Source organism: Mesoplodon mirus, assembly GCF_964341445.2.
Source record: "Mesoplodon mirus genome assembly, chromosome: 14".
NCBI lineage: Eukaryota > Metazoa > Chordata > Mammalia > Artiodactyla > Ziphiidae > Mesoplodon > Mesoplodon mirus.
In genome coordinates this window covers 39,696,546-39,716,665 of record NC_138990.1, presented here as the reverse complement: position 1 = coordinate 39,716,665, position 20,120 = coordinate 39,696,546, and the positions used below count along the sequence as shown (strand labels likewise).

The 20,120-nt window shown below is 38.6% G+C and overlaps 1 protein-coding gene across 6 annotated transcripts in view; it reads left to right on the top strand.

Annotated features, from left to right (window-relative positions):
- The first annotated feature begins 857 nt into the window (after positions 1-857).
- Positions 858-20,120, top strand: part of PUM2 (pumilio RNA binding family member 2) — a 93,792-nt gene continuing 74,529 nt past the window's right edge. For 5 of the 6 annotated variants that reach the window (XM_082642070.1, XM_082642064.1, XM_082642063.1 and 2 more), the window contains exon 1: positions 858-991. The gene's annotated coding sequence lies outside the window, so the exon portion shown is untranslated. Of the gene's footprint in view, positions 992-1,333; positions 1,477-20,120 lie in introns of those variants that run through there. The other variant, XM_082642067.1, reaches the window with a different exon arrangement.

Genomic DNA, 20,120 nt, shown 5'->3' with positions numbered 1-20,120 from the left:
GACCTGGGAAGGAGCCGCGAGCGAGCATCACTAGCGTAGGAGAACCACCTGAGTTTCCTTTGTGTTTACCGGGCCAAGCAAGGGTGGGGAGGGGGGGCGGCAATCTGCTGAGCCGGCTCCACCTGCCCATGCAGCAAGGACTAGGAGAATGACAGTCCACTTAAAGGGCTCACTCTTCCACCCAAGTTGTGTCTCCACCGTCTTGCTTCGGGGAGAGGCTAAGGGTGAAACCTAAAGTCCTGGATTACTGTCTGGCTCTTGTGGGTGCCAGCACCACGAAAGCGAAGTGCGAGGAGTACACCGCGGTCGGGGGCGCTGATACCCGCACAGGCAGCTGGGGGAGAACAATGAGCTACGGGGCAGGAAGCCGAGGGTAAGCGAGTTCGGAAGACTAGGCCCCACGCGGGAAGACAGAGACTTAAGCCGACTTCGGAAACACCACGCCTGCGCCGCCAGAGCCCGGCGCGCGCTCCCGAGCCCGGCGCGCACTCCCGCCTGACGCCCCAGCCGAGCCTAGAACCAGCACCTAGCCCGAAAGGTGAGGGCGGGGGAGCACACGCGGGAGGGAAGGCCGAAACGCGCAAGCGCAGAGAGCGTGCGCACGCGCAGAGCTCCCGCCGGCCGGCGCCCGCCCGGAGCGCGGGAGAAGCGTCGGAAGCCACAGAGAGGAGCTGCACCTCGGTGAGTGCTCCCCCTCCCTTATCTCCCGGAGTGCTTTGCGCGCGCCCGGTGGCCGGGGGGGAGGGGAGGGGAGGCGGCGGTGGCAGCCATGTTGTTGTGAGTCTCTGTGTCTCACCCTCGGTACTTCGGTGGTTCGGAGGAGGAGGAGGGGGAGGAGAAGGAGGAGGTGGGGTGGGGGGGAGGGAGGTAGGTGGAGAAAGAAGATATTGCCACCACCGAAGGCGGAGGAGGGGAGGACGGCCAAGAGCGACGCCGCCGTGTGCCCAACGGTCGGTGTCCCCGGCTGAGGCAGCGCGGCCGCAGCAGCCCCGTAAGTCAGTCGCGCTTGCACCCTCTCCCCGTGCTCTGGCGCCGCGGGGCTGGCTCCCCGGGCTTTGTGTGGAGGCCTCGGCGGGGGCCGCCTGCCGGAGGGAGGGTGGACGGGGCCTGCGGGCTGCCCGGGAGGGCTGCGGCCTTGGGCCCGCTCGCACAATGCCGGGGGAGGGGTGCCGGAAGGGGGTGTGGGCCCGGCGCGGGGTGCTCTCGGCTTTCCCGCTTCCTTTCCTCCTCACGCCTCAGCCTCGCGGCGCTGGGTGGCCCACCCGGCTCTTCCTTGGTTTCGGCGCGCTCGGGGTTAGAGACCGAGCTGTCCCCCCGCTCGCCCAGCCCTTGGGCCGGGAATGGGGGGAGAGGCCGGGTGGATCCCGAGAAGCGTGCGAGTTGGAAGTGGGCGAAGAGGAAGGCGTGGGCTTATGAAAACAAGTGTGGGAATTCTCGAGGGCCCGAGTGTGTGCAGGAAAAGCTTCCGGTAGACAGGTGTGGGTTTGAAAGAAAAGGCGACTTGGGTTCGGTGTGTTAGGAATGTTGTGTTTTTGTTATCGGAACAGATTTCGATACTTGGGGAAATGTGTAAATTAAAACCAAAGAAGAGATTAGGGGCTTCAAACATTTTAGCAGTCGTTTTGTATCTGAACTGGGCCAAATTTGGGGACGATAAATAGTTAAAAGTTGTATGCCCAAACACGCGTGTAAAAGTTACTGTTACTTCTGAGAACATAGCTAGGGAAAACCGATTTTTCTTAGCTTTTCATTGTAACACATATTTAAACATTTGGGTAGGATGGGAATTGCGGACGTATTAGGTGTAATAAGACAATCGTGTTAAAATCTGGACTTTAGTACTTCGTGAGATTTTAACCTAAGAAAACCGGTGACAGATTTTTTGGGGTGAAGGTTTTTGAGGAAACCTTTGTTAGAAAAAGTCTTTTAAATGCTTGAGAGAAATGTAATACTTGTGAAGGTATCGTATACCAAGAAAATTTTAATAAAGGGTGTTAACTAAGGATTTTAAAAGCTTGTTTACTGCTTGGATTCGTGTTTAATAGGTGACTCTTCACCATGTGACCTGGAGCATTGGAGGATGATTTAAGGATTTCTGGCTAGGAATCCTTTTAAAAACACAAAGATAAATAGCTTTAATTGGATACGTTTATTTTCTTAGTTTTTTAATATCCTGCTTTTAAAAAATGATTTGCTTCATCTGCACAGTCCTAAATAGTTGCTGGCATTTCCCTTATAAGAATGTCTTTAGAAGTCCAATTTTTGGTGAAATTGAGTTATTTTAGAATTGTCTTTCGGTGTCCTTGAGGGCGGTTTTTGTATGAAGTAAGTCGTATTTTTTAAAAAATTAAAGTTTTTTTTAAAAAACTTAAAAAAAAAATTAACCAGAATCCTGGTTCTTAAGCTTTCTTTTTTTTTTTAAACATCTTTATTGGAGTATAATTGCTTTACAATGGTGTGTTAGTTTCTGCTTTATAACAAAGTGAATCAGCTATACATATACATATATCCCCATATCTCTTCCCTCTTGCGTCTACCTCCCACCCTCCCTATCCCACCCCTCTAGGTGGTCACAAAGCACCGAGCTGATCTCCCTGTGCTATGCGGCTGCTTCCCACTAACTAGCTGTTTCACATTTGGTAGTGTATATATGTCCATGCCACTCTCTCACTTCTAAAGTTCAGTTTTTTGTAAAGTTCATTTTTGTTATTTGCACAGGTCTCTTATCTTCGAGTTAGATTTGCGATTAACAAGCCTAAACATCTTCAAACAGTTTAAACTGTTTAATTTTAACACATGGTTTTCTTAATTTGAGTCTGAAGTTCTTTGATGTTTTGATATTAGTAAGATTTCAGGTTTTTTAAAAGTAAGTTAATTACTGCCGTATTAAAGTTGGTCTTACAAGGTTGTCACTTTAAATAGGCCAGTTTTTCTTAGGCATTACAAGTATATAAACCAAATAATGCAGTCTTAACACAGATACGAATATGAGGATTTTGTTTCTCTTAAACCTTCCATACTTATCTATAAACGTTTCTGGTGTTGAAAGATAATTTATTTTCTTGTGCAGGTACTTATTATCCTATTTACAGAAGTAATTATCAGAGATTTGGGCCAGGTGTGACATCCAAAACCAATCTTCTCGGTGACCAGACGGTCCCCTTTTTATAGATACTGATAGGATCTTCATAATTTTAAGTGGAGGTTGGTTCATTCTCCTGGACTCAAGTTCTCTGTAGTTTCTAATTTAACAACCTTTGAATTCGTTGGGTTTCTAAGATAGGAAGATATTCTGTATTTTCTCATGTTTGTAAGACTTGTGGATACATATTTTAAACATCTGAATGTTTGTACCACATATGGCTTCGTCTAGCTTACATTCACAGTTTAAGGCCATTTTTACTGACAGGTGTGATTAAGATAATAATTGTACTTATAATAGTGTAAATTGGTTTGTGACATATTAGAGAGTTTTTTGCTGTTCTTAAGAAAGCATAAAAATAGTCTGACTTGCTCCTATTGTCCCACCTTCTCACTCTTCCCTTTGATGAGTTTGTAAGAAGGAACTGATCAAGTACGGCTCAGCCCCTTTCCTCTTTCTTTTTGGGAGCCTGCCCCCTGCAGAAAGCACTTTGCTTTGTCTGGAGGCCACCAGGGATAGACTCTGTCCCTTTCTGGAGGAGGACCATGGTTGTCCGGTGCTACCTGTGACTGGGTTAGGATAATTATGGGGTGTGGTGTTAGGAAGCCCTGTTGGTCTAGGTTTAGATTATGCTTTCCAGTGTAGCTTTTCAGTAATAAGGGAGCTATTTGGATTACCATCAGCCTAATTCCTAATGTCTCTCACTCCTGAATTCTGATGTGGTGGGAAAAAGGTTTCTTCAAACCCTATCATTTAGAAGCTAACGTTTAAGTAGTGATTTTTATATTTAGCAATATAGATAGAAGACATTTTTTTAAAGTTGCTTTTGCAGTGGAAAAGTGAATTTACAGAGAAATATTATTTTCATGCTTTTCCAGTGAAACATTGTATAGAATTATTGCATAGGTAGGTAGGTGCATGGCATATGCTTTCTCTTCTCAGATTTTCATGTAGCAGTATGCTTAGAGACATAAGCTTAATAATATTTTTTCCCTAGTGACTTTTCCTTTCAGTAACTCAAAAGATCCTACTTATTTATAAATGAGAAATTAAAGCTTGCCTAATTGAACACAAGTGTCAGCTTCCAAAGTGTCTTTTTTTTTTTTGGCCATGCCGCGAGGCTTGCGGGGTCTTAGTTCCCCAACCAGGGATTGAATCCCGGCCCACGGCAGTGAAAGCGCTCAGTCCTAACCACTGGACTGCCAGGGAATCCCCACAGAGGGTCATTTTAACTCTTATTGAAATTGCAGAGGGTTTTGTTTCATTGACTTTTTAAATTTATTTTATTTTATCTTATTTATTTATTTTTGGCTGCATTGGGTCTTCGTTGCTGCGCACAGGCTTTCTCTGGTTGCAGCGGGGGGGGGGCTACTCTTCGTTGTGGTGCGCATACTTCTCATTGCAGTTGGCTTCTCGTTGCGGAGCACGGGCTCTAGGCACGTAGTTGTGGCACACGGGCTTTAGAGCGCAGGCTCAGGAATTGTGGCGCAGGGCCTTAGTTGCTCCACGGCATGTGGGATCTTCCCAGACCAGGGATCGAATCTGTGTCCCCTGCATTGGCGGGAGGATTCTTAACCACTGCGCCACCAGGGAAGTCCCTCATTTTTCTTAAAATGAAAAGTTGTATTTGGCCCTTGCCTGACTCATTTTTCTAAAGTGCATTAAAGAATTAAAAAGGGATAAGAACCTGCTGTATAAAAAAATAAATAAAATTCAAAAAAAGAAGTTAAAAGGGATGGTTATTCAAGCATGTTGGCAAAAAGATAGTTTCTTTAGTGTATACCACCTCTGCAAATATAGCTTCTGTAATCCCATCCATTTTCAGTTTACATATCACAGATTTTCACTTCTTATTCTCTTACTATTCTCTTATGGAGCGAGAAAAGATTTTAGAGTACTAGAAAACATCTAGATTGTGTACACCTTATATATATATTCCAGAATTTCACTGTAGCTACCAAATACAAAAAGGGGGAAGAAGTGTGAAGGGAGAAGGGGTAGTTAGGGTGTCAGAATACTTTGACTGCAAACGGGACAGCAAAAGAAGGCAGTCATTTTCACCTACCTAGGGCGATATGTATATTTGGACCATAAAAATCTCCAAAAATCTGCTTCCTGGAAGGGATTTGGTGAAATTGACTGTAAAGTGACATTATAAAACCACCTATTTGATACCTGTCTAGGAAAATAAAACCGCCAGAGTACATAGAAAATAGTATGGGGAGGGGGGTTAACTTTTTTCTTTTCCTTTAGTCCCCCAGAAAAAAAGTGTGTAGAGAGACTAGTTTTAGAGAAATCTTTGTGGTTTCAGTTTTACTGGACATTTTATGTCAAGAGTAGCAAGTTCTAGATCTCAAGGTGGTAATCTCTGATTTTAGGCACTGTTTCTGAAAGAGATCAGCAGCAGATAGTCTTCACTAATGTATACGATGGTTTTATTCATTCTGAGGTTAAAAAAAGGTAAATAAATGGCGGAGGCAGGCTGACTCGAAGTACAGGTCTTTGCTAAGCAGTCAAATGAGGCAAATTGTTGGTAGAGAAAAATATGGACTATGCTATGACTTTGTTACATACCAACAAAGAATTATATACAGGAAGGAGCTACTTGTGTCTTCCATTTTGGTGACCAGGCCATTTATTTAACATTTCTGTAGTATTAGCACTTTTAGCATGATTTAATGCAAAAGGTTATACTTTCTGTGGCAAAACCTGAGTCATTTGAAACCAATTTAACAAACAGAATTAAGATTTGGAGTTCAGAGAAGGTGATAGCTCCAGGTTTTGCCTACAGATGTTTTCTTGGACCACCTTGCAGTTGAAATATAATTGATTGCTTTTCATCCAAAGGTGCCTGCATTTAATCTCTAAATTATTTGGCTCCTACACTGGCAAACATAGGAGTATTCAAGGATCTTGCCAAAGATAAAATGGTTACTAATTTTTATGGTGAGTCTGGTTGAGAAGATACTCATGGAGTATTACTTGAGTTTCAGTCCATTTGTTACTCTGGATATTCTAAGTTGTATCATTTCATCAAGCTAGACTACCAGAAACTTGCATTCGTTTTTTGAGGTTAGCAGGCCTATCATGTGCCAGATTGTGCTTAGATGTTTGTGGTACAGTGATCCCTGTTCTTATAGTTTTACTGTAACCATGAGCTTATGTTTACAGTGGAGGGGAAGAGGATTAAACTCATGTTTACACAGTGCAGTACACTAAGTGCCACTGGAGGTGGTGTTGCAAAGTGCTCTGGACTCCGGTAGACACTGCAGGGGGTCAGGAAAAGCTTTCCAGAAGAGGTAAAGTTAACTATGAAAAGACTTAGAAAAGTTAATTTAGTCAAGAGATGGGTGAAGTAGTAGCATTTAGCCAGAGGCTTTAGTATGTGTAGTGACCCAGATAGGGGAGAATGGCAGAGCTTAAAGTGGAGGTAAGGAGGAGAATTGAAAAGATTTGATTAGAGATACAGGTAGCAGCACACTAGATTAAAGGGCCTTTTTCTTTTTTTTAACGTATTTATTTATTTGGATGCGTTGGGTCTTCGTTGCTGTGTGCCGGCTTTCTCTAGTTGCGGTGAGCGGGGGCTACTCTTCATTGCAGTGCGTGGGCTTCTCATTGTCGTGGCTTCTCTTGTTGAGGAGCCCGGGCTCTAGGTGCGAGGGCTTCAGTAGTTGTGGCGCAACGGCTTAGTTGCTTCGCGGCATGTGGGATCTTCCTGGACCAGGGATCAAACCCGTGTCCCCAGCATTGGCAGGTGGATTCTTAACCACTGCGCCACCAGGGAAATCCAGGGCCTTTTTTAATTTGAATAATTCTGAAGAAGACTTCACCAGAGATCCAAGATTATATCTTGGGAAGATTCAGACTATATTTTCCAGGAACCCTTAACATAATTACTGTGAATCGCTTTCCCTGGATTGTGTTAGGAGTTAGACACATGACTTTCCTTCAGGGATTGACTCTAAAAAAATGAGATTCTGAAACCTTGCATTTGCAAAGAGAGTTGTTGAGCATATTTTCTATTACAACTCTGTGTTCTCTATAATACCCCATATAAGAGATTTCTTTTAAAGCTTAGTGTTAGAAATAAGGTTGTCTCCAAGGAATTGGATAATGAAAATTTTTTGTAATGTGCTGTGTCACTCCCCCATCTTTGTGTCTTTCAGAAGTTAAAGTTCTTACTGTTTTTGTTATTTAGTATTTGCTTAGTTACTTTCCTAAGATTAGTTTTTGTTTTGTGTACATTTCCTATGAGTTACTTGGTGTGGCTTCTTCCACAAATTTTTATTTAAATGAATATAGAGTAAATTTCATTTAGATTATACTCAAGACTATTTCTACCACAGACACTTTTTATGGCATAAACTTAGTACTCCTTGAAACTGATATAGATTTGGTTTCTCTTTTCAGACGCTGCAGTCTAGGTGTTTGGTTTTTTGTTGTTTTCTAAGCAACAACTTAGAATTTTTTTTTTAATTTTTATGTCTTTAGGAAATTGGTTTGGTCATATCACTTTAAAGTCATTGGGAAACAGATCACCAATTGAAGGCTTGTTCTTGAATATTTGAGGAATTTTTTTTAAAAATCACAATTCATATTCATCACCCAAAAGATTTCCTCATATTTGTTTAATTCAAAGATTTGTACTGCTAATATTTTTCTTAGACTGTTTATTATGCCTATCATGAACTAAACATTTTAAAACCTTTTAACCGTCATAGGTTATGACTTTTCCTAGACAAAAGTTCAAGAAAGTTGAAATAGATAACTCGTTCATTTTTTTCTTGAAAATGACTAGAAATAGCTGCTTCTCAAAATAATCAGCGTTGTGTTAACATGCTTACAGAAAGTTACAATAATACTGGGTTAAAGTTAAGCAGATTTATGTATTGATGCATGCATGCATGCATGTTGCACTGTGCTGCTTGTAGGATCTTAGTTCCTCAACCAGGGATGGAACCCAGGCCCTCAGCAGTGTAAGCGCGGAGTCATAACCACCGGACTGTCAGGAAATTCCCAGTTAAACAGTTTTAATTGTGGGACTTCTCAGAGCCTTTACTATGCTGTTATCACAGAGAATGAATTCCAGAATGACCATGTACTCAGCTTGCAAAAGAACAAGTGGGTGCTGGGGAGCAGCATATCTTAAATGTATTGGACGAGGAACCTCTTATTTTAAAGAACACTGTGCGTTGGTGATTATGGAAATTTTTTGTCTGAAGAAAAAATCTTCTAAAAACTGCACTAAAGTCTGCTGCTTAAAGTGGTTTTTATTTTTTCCAGTTGTCTCAGACCACGAACTCAAATGATTTCCTTTAGTTCTGTTACAACCTAATTAACATTTCTTAAGTTATTTCTCCTTGGTGCCATACTGATTCTATTGATACTGTGTAACAATTGAAAATTACTAGGTAGCCATTCAGACAAGTCTTCCGTTGGGCATTCAGCCTAGTACTAAAATGAACTGAAAATAGCACAAGATTGCTTGTACTCTGTTGACTGTGGTAAAGCTTCTAAATTGTAATGTGTTTAAACTGTACTAATATAGGACCTTTTTAAAAAATACTTTAATTTGCTAACGTCAACGAGCCTTACAACACAGAAATACAAAAAGATAAAGCCAACAGTACCCCCTCTCCTACCAAAGTTAGGTGTTTACTTTTTTCATACTCCACACAAACATACATTGCCCCTCTTTTGTTAAACAAAACTGGGATCAGGTTACACACCTTAGGCAACTTGGTGTTTTTATTTAATATCATGGACATTTTATTGTATCAGCACGTATAACTTTAATAACGTGTCATACTTAGTGTATGGCTCTTTATTTTACTAACCCATGTTTGTCGAGTTTAGGTTGTTCACCTTCTGTTTTTGAACCACTGCAAGCAGTGCTGCGGCAAACACCTTTACTCAGTTCATCCTTTTTTGTTGTTGCTGTTGTTTATGTAAGTTAAATTACCAGAAGAGAAATTACTGTGTCAAAGGATTATATATTGAGTCTTAAACAGAAAAAAATATGTTCAGTCATTATGGTGAGTTAATATTCTAGAAAGGACTTACATTGCAATTTCACATATTATCTAATTTAGTCTTCACAATAACCTTATGAGGAAGCATTGTTATCCTCATTTGTAAATGGGGAAACAGAACCAGAGAGTTCAAGTGGTCTGAGTTCATTCAGCTAGTTAGAGGCAAACCTGGTACCATGTTCTAGATCTTTTGGTTCTGGTTTCTGTTTCTGTTACACCATGATGAATGACACAAAATTTTTTAGTTGGAAAACCATTAAGGTGCTTGTGAATATATCCCTTAGCTGTAGGTGGTATGGTGTATGTAAGACTTTCAGTCCTATCTGCACAGGGAAGCATTGCCTGGAGAGCTTAAAAATACTAATAAAAATCTGTGCCTTTCTCCCTACCCAGACTAATTCAAATAAGTCTTAGATAGGTGGGATCTGAGTGTTAGTAGTTTTCAAACCTTCTGTCTAGATTCTAATGCACTGTGAGGATTTGAGAACCAGTGACCTTAAAATTGAGGTGCTAATGTCCCTGAGGAGTACATGAAGTGTTTCCAAAATGGTAGTAGCACGTTTAGTTTCCTGAGGATCAATTTACAGATCCTCACTATGTGTACTGAGAAAGGCACATCTTTGATCCATCCCAGATTTTAATGTGGTGTATTTTACCCCGGATAATTAAACCTTCAGGGCACCAGACTTGGAGTTAGCTTCCTGTAGTGGTTAATCTTATGTATTCACATTGCTGTTAGGAATGAAATATAGCCTAGAACTGGCGTATTTTGGCTTCTACTGGGATTTTCTGAATTCGGGTCAGTGATAGTCTTGAGTGGTAGGGAATAATGGCAAATTGTTTTTAACCCAGTTCACCTCTTCTTTCCTAACTTTTTGTCAAAGAATACTTACAAAGAACAGTACTTTGAAATACTTTGAAAGCTAGAAATACGTAAATCATGTTTATTATAGCATACTATCAAATATATTGTGTTTAAATTATGATTTGGTTGGCTCTATTTTTTTTTAACACTTTACAGAAATATATCAAAGAGTAGGGTAGAACTAACTTAGATTTAAAAAACTAAGTGCTGACCACAAGTGTAATTCCTTTAAATCAGGTGATGATAGAATATTTAGATCTACAAATTGGATTTTGATTTTTTTTAAACTCAAAGTCTCATGAAAGTGTGGCTAGAGATAGTTACTATAGTAGGTATTGGGTATACGTGTAAATTCCTTTATATCATCTTAAAAACGCTTAGAAGTTTACAGATAAGGGGCGGGATTGAACCTGGGCCCATGGCAGTGAAAGCACTGAGTCCTAACCACTGGACCGCCAAGGAATTCAAGAGAATATTTTTAAGTGATGCTTAATTTATTGAAGATATTTTTCTGTTGTTTGTTGATAAGTCATGATACCTCTCTTATGTATAGGTGTATGTATATTTGAGTTCTACCATATAACTTGATTTCCAAGTTAACCTGTTTAGTGATTTTTAACATGTATATATTTTAAATATTTTAAAAATATAAGTAACAAATGGCAAATATTCAGAGTATAGAACTATAAACTATAAAATAAAAATCATGCATACCCTTTTCCTGATGTGACCACTGTTAACGGTTGTGTCACTCTTTCTGATTGTTTTCTGTTTTTACAAAAGTGGAATGATAGAAACACTGTTTTCACCTTGCCTTTTCACTTAGTATCCTAGAATTTTTTCCATGTATGCATAAATATATCCATTTCATGCTTTTTAATGGGTGTATAGTTGATAATATTATCATTTTCCCTCTCTCCCTATTACAGTATTTAGTATCCTTCTTTTGGTCTCCTTCCTCATGACTGTTAATATTTCACAGAACACTGGCATAACCAGAAAGTGCAAAATTGTGGTACATGTTTTTCTGTCATAATTCTGATTGAGAGAAGTTTTAAAGTCTAATGGATAAGATGATATTAATACATTGAAAAATACAAATTAAATGCCATGAGAATTGAGAAGAAGATGACTTGGGGGAGGTTTTAATGGAGAAAGTGGCATTTGAGCCAAACTTTAAGGGATCTGTAGGATCTGCACATGAAGAGATAAATGGCAAAGAGCTGTCCAGAGGACTGGAATAGTTTAGCAAAAGGAAGGTTGGGGAACAGAGTGATGGTTTTATGCTTGGTTGGTATGGTAAAGAGCATGGAGCTTTTGAAGTCTTGATGGTGTTGAATCCTCTGCCATTTTAGTAGCTTCGTCTATTAGGATAGGGAAATTGACCACAATTTCCTTATTTGTAAAGTAGGAATACAATACCTACTTGGCTGGATTGTAATGAGAATTAAATATAATGTGTCTAGTGTCATCTCTGGCGTAAAGTCAAGTGCTCAGTACATTCTCTTGTTCGCTTTGGGGGATGGTGTCTGATAGAAATTAGTGCAAAGAGGTTTATGCTCATTTGGAAATCAGTTTTTTTGTTTTAATTTCATATACTACTTGTCAAAAATATGGTTGAAATAACAAGTGATGTTAGGTTTAAACAACAGCTTGGACTGTAAGTCAGTTAACTTTCTGGAGAGTAACCCCCTGTACAAGCTGCAGTTTATAAATGTTTTGTTTAAAAGTGTGTGTGGGGGTGGTGGTGGTGGTGGGGGATGTCCAAATTGTACCTGTCCTTCAGGGCCCAGCTTAAATACCACCTGCTTCATATGGCTGCTTGTCATATTGTTATTTTGTTAAACTTATTATGGAAATTTTCAAGCACAAGTAGAATAGTACAGTACACCCTTGGAGATCTATCATCCATATTCAATGTTGTGTGAAATCTTTATACCCATATTTTACTTCTTTGAATATTTCAAAGCAAATCCCAGACAGTAGCCAGTTTAAGCATAAATTCTCTTACTGATGAGAACTTATTAAAAAATGCAATCTTCTTGCTATTATCACAGCTAACAAAATTCCTTAATATCATCTAATACCCATTCTATATCTAGATTTCCCTGATTTTCTCAAAAGTTTTTTTTATAGTTCGTTTGTTAGAATCAGGATTCAAGCAAGGTTTATACAATGTATTTGACTTTTAAGTCTTTTAGTGTATATAATAGTCCTCCCTCTCCTTCTCTTTTAAAATTTCATTGATAGTGAAATGAGGTGAATTTTTTCTTTTTTCCATATTCTAGATTGGGCGATTGCTTCCTTGTGTTATCTATTGGCTTTGCTCTCTCTCTCTCTCTCTCTCTCATATTTCTGATAAATCAGTATTTAGATCTAGCAGCTTTATTATTAGATTGAGTTTAGGCAGTAATTCTTCATTGGTGGTACTGTTTTGTATTACATTATGTCATGAGGCATATAATGTCTGCTTGTTCCACTTTTAGGGTGATGGCATATTAAATTACATATAAGAACATTAATTTAGAAATACTGCTTTTGGGGGACTCACTTCATAATATATCTTGGACATTTCACATGTATCTTGGACTCATTAGAGCCACTTTGCGTTAAATAATAATTATCTTCATTTCCATCTAAGTTATTTGACCTACTTCTCTCCGGTGATATGTAAAAGCATGAAAAACTAGAATTGATTGAGGTTGTTTTAGTGTGTAGATCTTCTCTAAACAGTATTTTGTTTTTCAAAGAAAAAAATGAATTTCCATAAGCAGTATTTTATTTCTTAAACTAAACCAATTGAGACACTGCCTTGTAATATAAGAGACTTTGTAAGGACTCAAATATATGGTGATTCGCCTTTGAGAGAATTCTAAGGGAAAAAAAATGCCTTGTCTTATATTTGCATTAAGTATATATTTACCCTATTCAGTCTCCTTGAGAAATATGATATATGAGATTGATCCTCAAAGAGCTAAAGTATTCTTGCACATAAATATTTGGTAAACTTTTATTTAATGTCTTAATGGCGGTGCTGAAACAATCTTAATTTCTGATCTTAGTTAGAAGATTTGAGCTAGGGTCTTTGAAGATTTCTAGTTTTTGGGAGTCTGTATATTGATAACACATTTTTTTTGCCAAGTTTTATTCAAAATGTAAAATTTGACTTTTCCTTAATATAGTCAAGTCAGTTACACAGTACTGTTCTTAATGCTGGTAAAACAAGTATGTAATTCCCCCATGAAGTACATGGACAAATGAGTAGCAAATATCAAAAAAATATTTATGGCTCCTGGCTTAGCTACCACCTGAGTGACTTGTTCAACACCATTAGAAAAGTGTGTGATTCAATTTGTACCCCCAGATAAATAACAGATTACTAGGTGTTGATGGTGGTTCCTAGAGACTTCTAATACTAAGTCTGTGAAGGCTAATAGTCTACCAGAAATACTTAAACCTGGATTTACGTTTACCTTTGTCATATGGATAAGAAAAGGCATTGCTAAACAAATGAATTTTGTTGGAAAATTTGCGTAAGTGATTTACTATGCTGAAGAGACTAAGGTATTTGTAAGGACTTTAGTACCTGTTTTCAATGGATACCACTAATGCTCAATGATTATGTTCATTAAAAACAGTCTAAGGAGTATGACTACTAAGAATATGTTATAAGCAGCTTAAGTTACTCTTTGTGTGTATTGACTTATGTGAATCAATTAAGTTTTCATGTAATTAAAAAAAAATTATTTATTAGGGTGCGCCAGGTCTTTGTTGCTGCATGTGGGATCTTTTAGTTGGGACATGCAGGCTTTTTAGTTACAGCATGCAGACTCTTCAGTTGTGGCACGCTTGAGGGATCTAGTTCCCAGACCAGGGATTGAACCCAGGCCCCCTGCATTGGGAGCACGGAGTCTTATCCAGTGGACCAGCAGGAAAGTCCCAGTTTTCATGTAATTTTGTTGTTTTTGTAATGGATGCATGAGGTAGCAGCAGCCTCTAGGTATTAGAGGACTAGTTTGGAGAAGTAGTGCCAATGGGAAGTTGTACTTGTTTTATGTTTGGTAAATGTTTTCAGTTGTACAAAAAGTCTGAGGAAAAGTCTTGTTTACATCTCTATTAAAATGAGCATTGTGTATTCATATATATGAAGGCATTTATAAACAGTCACTATCCAGATATTAGATGATTTCATGATCTGAATTTACATTTCATAAAATATAGAATGATTTTTTTCATTCAGTATATATTGAGCATTTTGGTGGCTAAGACACAGTTCCTAGCCCCTTTAACTCCAGAGTTTAATTACTACTATGGCTTTAAAATAGAACTAATTATAAAACTATGAAAATGTAATTGGTCATATATGCTGGTGCTTTAATACCATTTATTGTAGCTTTAAATGGTTTTTGCCCCCCTAACCTTTTTTTTTTTTTTTTGGCCATACGCGGGCCTCTCACTGTTGTGGCCTCTCCCCTTGAGGAGCACAGGCTCCGGATGCGCAGGCTCAGCGGCCACGGCTCACGGGCCTAGCCGCTCCGTGGCATGTGGGATCTTCCCAGACTGGGGCACGAACCTGTGTCCCCTGCATCGGCAGGCGGACTCTCAACCACTGTGCCACCAGGGAAGCCCCCCCAGCCTATTTTTTATGGTAGGCATATGGTAAGGAATTGGATCAGGTGTTACCTAAGAAAATAATGCATATTCTTGGTTCATTACACCAACTATTTGTAAACCTTTTGGCGTATGCATTAGTAAATACGAAAACCCACAAAACGTAACCAAGTTGTTATTTGAAGTACTTTATCTGTTTTTCTCACATAATTAGTAATAATGTTGTCTACAGAAAAATTAGCTAATACTGTTAAATTTTAGAACTTAATAAGACACCCTTCTTTTGCTAGGAAACATCATAACCTCAAAAACTATTAACTTTTTAATTTAAATTTACCTCAAGATTACACATTGTCGGGCTTCCCTGGTGGCGCAGTGGTTGAGAGTCCGCCTGCTGATGCAGGGGACGTGGGTTCTTGCCCCGATCCCGGAGGATCCCACATGCCGCGGAGCGGCTGGGCCCGTGGGCCATGGCCGCTGACAGCACCTGTGCATCCGGAGCCTGTGCTCCGCAACGGGAGAGGCCACAACAGTGAGAGGCCCACGTACCTCAAAAAAAAAAAAAGATTACACATTGTCTTGTCCATAGAAAAGTTTCTATTATGTATTTTCTGTATTAGCAAATTCTAATTGTTTAAGGAAATAATATTGGAAAACTTCGTGGCTTAATAATGCAGGCCAAAAAAAAAAAACAAACAATGAAGACAGACTTTACACCCCCAAGCAGTATAGTGTGTACTGTAATTCTGGGATACATTTTCTTCAAGGGAACTAGTCAGGTCAGTATTATATAACTGATAGCTAGATACTCCATTGCTTGTTGAAAGAAGAGATTGTTCTCTTTCTCCCTTAGGTCTAACCACGCAGGGGAGACTTGTTAAATTATGTCCAGATTCTTTTCCCTTGCCATCAGGTGACACCAGCGCAGAAATTTTAAGAGTCCTTACTGGCATATGTGTGACCCCCACCCCTGCAGTTTCATTACGGTTAATATGAAGGTCATTGCAGAAGAATCGAAAGTGTTTATTTTCTTTGTATCTCATTGTTTTGCCCACTTTCTCCTCCATTTGCGTTCTCATAGTTGAAATAAATGGTAACACCTTAAACTAAAAAGCTGAGCTTGAGTCTTGCTTTGTGAGTTTTGTATTGTCTTTTTTTTTTTTTTTTTTTTTTTTTCAGTACGCGGGCCTCTCACTGTTGTGGCCTCTCCCGTTGCCGAGCACAGGCTCAGCGGCCATGGCTCACGGGCCCAGCCGCTCCGCGCTATGTGGGATCTTGCCGGACCAGGGCACGAACCCGTGTCCCCTGCATCGGCAGGCGGACTCTGAACCACTGCGCCACCAGGGAAGCTCCTGTCTTGTTTTTAAAGTCTTTTCCCCATAACCCACCCTGGTCATTGAAAGAGAATAATGAAATAATCTCCATTAAACATAATCTGAAATTCCCATGCATTATTAAAATAAAAAATGTACATGGTGAGAGTATAAATGAAAAGGTTGAAAGCAAAACCTGATGCTTAACTTTGGGTCTGCTCGAGTTTGAGAGTGAATTATCTGCATTTGATGTTTTGTGGAACAGTCGAGAGTAAATGCACTAGAGCAGAGGTCAGCAAACTTTGGCCTATAGGCCAGATCTGGCCCACGACCTGTTTTTGTTTGAACTGCTCTCTAGAATTGACTTTTAGAATTTTTAATGGTTGGGGGAAAAAATCAAAAGAAAAATAATATTTTGTGACACATGAAAAAATATGGAATTCAGACTTCACTGTTCATAAATAAAGTTTTATTAGGACACATTCGTGCTCATTCATTTTCTTATTGTCTATGGCTGCTTTTGTGCTACAGATGCATAGTTGAGAAGTTGAGGGACCATATGGCCTGTAAAACCTAAAATGTATACTGTCCGGCTCTTTACAGAAAAAGTTTGTTGACCCCTGCACTAGGGCATGATTCACCACAAAAGTATGTGGATCCATATAGCTAAGAGACCTCTCGCATTTATCCAGAGTTTCTTTAACTTATTACCTTATCTGTTTGGACCATGGATGAAAATGTAGAAGTAAGCAAAGAAGGGGCTTTGGTAAAGCTCTGATGCTTTTACTTACTCTTGAGAAGATATCTTTTTTTTTTTTTTCAGTTTCTCGAATTTATTGTTCTGTCCCTCTCTTTGTCTCTCTTTGTACCAATACCATATTATTTTGATCTCTTTAGTTTTATCATAATTTCAATTCATGTTATACAGTCATCTTTTAAAACATCAACTTTATCGAGGTCTAATTTACATACACTAAAAAGTATATGGCTCACCAATACCAATCAATCTATACACTAATGTAACAACCCCAGAATTAATATACAAAAGTACTTCTTTTCAGGTAATCCTCTCTCTTCTTCCCAACCCCAAGTAACCACTGATTTGCTTTTTGATGCTACTGATTCATTTTGGAATCACACTATGCATTCTCTTGTGTGAAGCTTTTTATTCCACGTTTGAAGATTCATCCCTGTTGTGGCACTGTTCGCTCCTTTTTATCAATGAGCAGTACACCATTGTATGGCATAACTGTGTTTATCCAGTCATCTGTTTAGAGGCGTTTCCGTCATTTCCATTATAAAGATGCTCTGAATAGGTACAGGACTTTATGTGGGCATAGTCTTCATTTCTCTTAGGTAAATAAATACCTTGGATGCGCATAGCTTGATCACATGGTAAGTGCATGTTTAACTAAATAAGACACTGCCACCTGAGAAGATTTCTTAAGTCCTTTTTTCCTAATAAATTCTCCTTTCTTTCATTCATAGATTGTACAAATTTATTGTAATAAAATAAAAAATATATTTTTAATATTTTTAATAGCTACACGATACTTTATAGATGTGTTATATCACTTAACTATTGTGAGACAGTTATGCAGCTTATAATTTCAGGATCTGCAAGCAACACTGCTACAAACATCTTTCTGCATAAAACTTTTTTGTATTTAGGTTTTCTTTTTAGGATTGATTTTCAAAGTTGGGGAGACGGGCTCAAGATATACGAACCTGTATATATGATGCCAAATTGCTTTCCTAAGAAAGGATTGTAACTTTAGAATGTGTTTTTGTGTTTGTTGGAAGTAGTTTCCTTCTTAGAGCTTGTTTACTCTTACAAGTCTACCACACTCATCTGAGGCTACAGATTACTACAAATTAAAAGCAACCTAATTAGAAAGGTCAGAAGGGATACTGTATGTTCAAGTCAAGTGATATTTAACCTGACAACAAGGCAGGAGGCTGAAACACGAACAGAAGCATACAAGAAACACAAAACATTGAGCACCCCAAGAGTCTCAGGAAGTATCAGTTCTTTCTCGAGTAGTATGTAATAATGGTCTTAATAATAACTAGTTATTTGTTGAGCACTTTTTATTAATTGCTCACAAAACACTTTTGGATACATTATCTAGTTTGATCTTCACAAAGGATAAGTAAGATTTAGAGGTTAGACAACGGGCAAAAGTTAAAACTCGAACTCTTATATTCTGAATCAAAATCACATACTATTTGTACTCTACCACATTATCTTAAATATAAAATTTGTCCATTATTCTTTCTTCAGGATTGCAGAATAATGAATCAATTTTAGAACTATTTCCATCCTAAATAATAAGAATCTTATGTTTTTGGCCCTAGTGGAATAATTACCTTATTAAGGACAGTCTGTCCTCAGAGGATACAGGTAAATAAGATGTCACATGGGAGATTTTTTTTTTTAATGACTGTAATTGGTGTGATCTTTGTATGTTGAGCCCAGATTTCAAGGCTTAATATCATTTAGTGTGTGTTCATAAATTGAATTATGAACTCAAAATTATATGGCTGCATTGTCAAGTTGGTAGGATTTAAATTTGAAGCATTCTTAAGAAATTAGAACACCTCTTTAGGTGATTGAAAATATCAATACATGATTCCTGATAACATGTCAGCAGTATCTCAAAGCTTTCAAATGATTGGCCATTAGGTTTGGGAAACAGTTGATGCTTGGAAGAAGTTGAGGCTGTAATGGGATGGGAAATCTAGAAAATACAAGGTCTATAAAATGTAAGGTTTAAAGAAAGTGAAATCACAAATGTAAATTGTCTTAAGAAAAAGAATATAAAGGACATCGAATCTAGGGCAATATGGGGACCCTAGGAAGTATTTAAATAGAAAAATAAAATGGATGCTGCCCAAATTTAGGAAATTTTAAAGAAACAAGGGAAATCAAAGATGGTTTGAGCAGACCATACTAGACATGAGAATGAATTGTGTCATGTGAGGTGTAGAACTTTGATTGCGTGACTGAGAAGTGTAGGACACATTTGGACTAAGATTCTTTTACTTATCAGATAATTGGAGGCCCCTCCAAACTATATATGTATTTAAGGATGTACAGTTGTTCCTCGGTATCTGCAGGGTATTGATTCCAGGTGCCTCCCCAGCCCAATACCAAAATCTGAGGATGTTCACCATCCTTGTATAAAATGGTGTAGCATTTGCATATAACCTGTGTGCATACTAGGGTATACTTTAAATCATTTCTAGATTATTTATAATACCTAATACAATGTAAATGCTTTGTAAATAGTTGTAAATACAATGTCAGTGCTATGTATTGATAAATAATTGCCAGCCCTCAGGGAACTTAATTCCCTACTTTTTGGAACTTGCTGGAATTTTTTTTTTTTTAATACTTTTGATCCCTGATTGGTAAAACCTGCAGGTGTGGAACTCATGGATATAGAGGGCCAACTGTATAATGTTGTGTGATAAAAGAGTATTTTGATCTCAAACTGGGTTTTGCTTAAATCACTAGGTGTCATGATGGTATGGCTAGAGATATTTTTTGTAGTAGGTATTGGTTGTACATGTAAATTGGTTCATCTACATATGTTATCAAACCCATAATGAAATTTTTGCTTTACATGGGCATATGTGTTTTGAAGAAATTGAGAGGAAAAACTAGTCCTTTGTACTTATGCACATACTTAGCATTTCTGGTGCTCTTAATTCCTTCCTGATTTGAGTTTCCATCTGGTACCCTTTTCCTTTAACCTAAGAATTTTTTTAAGGGATTTTCTGAGGTGGAAGTATGTTTAACAAATTTTATTTTCCTTTTATCTAAAAATGTCTTTTAGCCTTTATTCTTGAAGGAGATTTCCATCAGATAAAAATTCTAGGTTAGCATTTTTCTTCTTTCAGCCCTCGAAAGTCTGTCCTTTTTATTCTGGTCCCCATTGTTTCTAGTGCGAAGTCAGTGGTCACTCATCATTTTTCCCCTTTTTGTAATGTTTTTCCTCTTGCTGCTTTCAGGATTTCTCTTTGATTTTCAGCACTTTTATTATGATGTGCGTGGATGTGGGGTCTCGTTTTTGTTTTTCCTGTTTATCTTTCCTGGGGTTCACTGAGCATCTTTTTTTTTTTTTTTGCGGTATGCGGGCCTCTCACTGTTG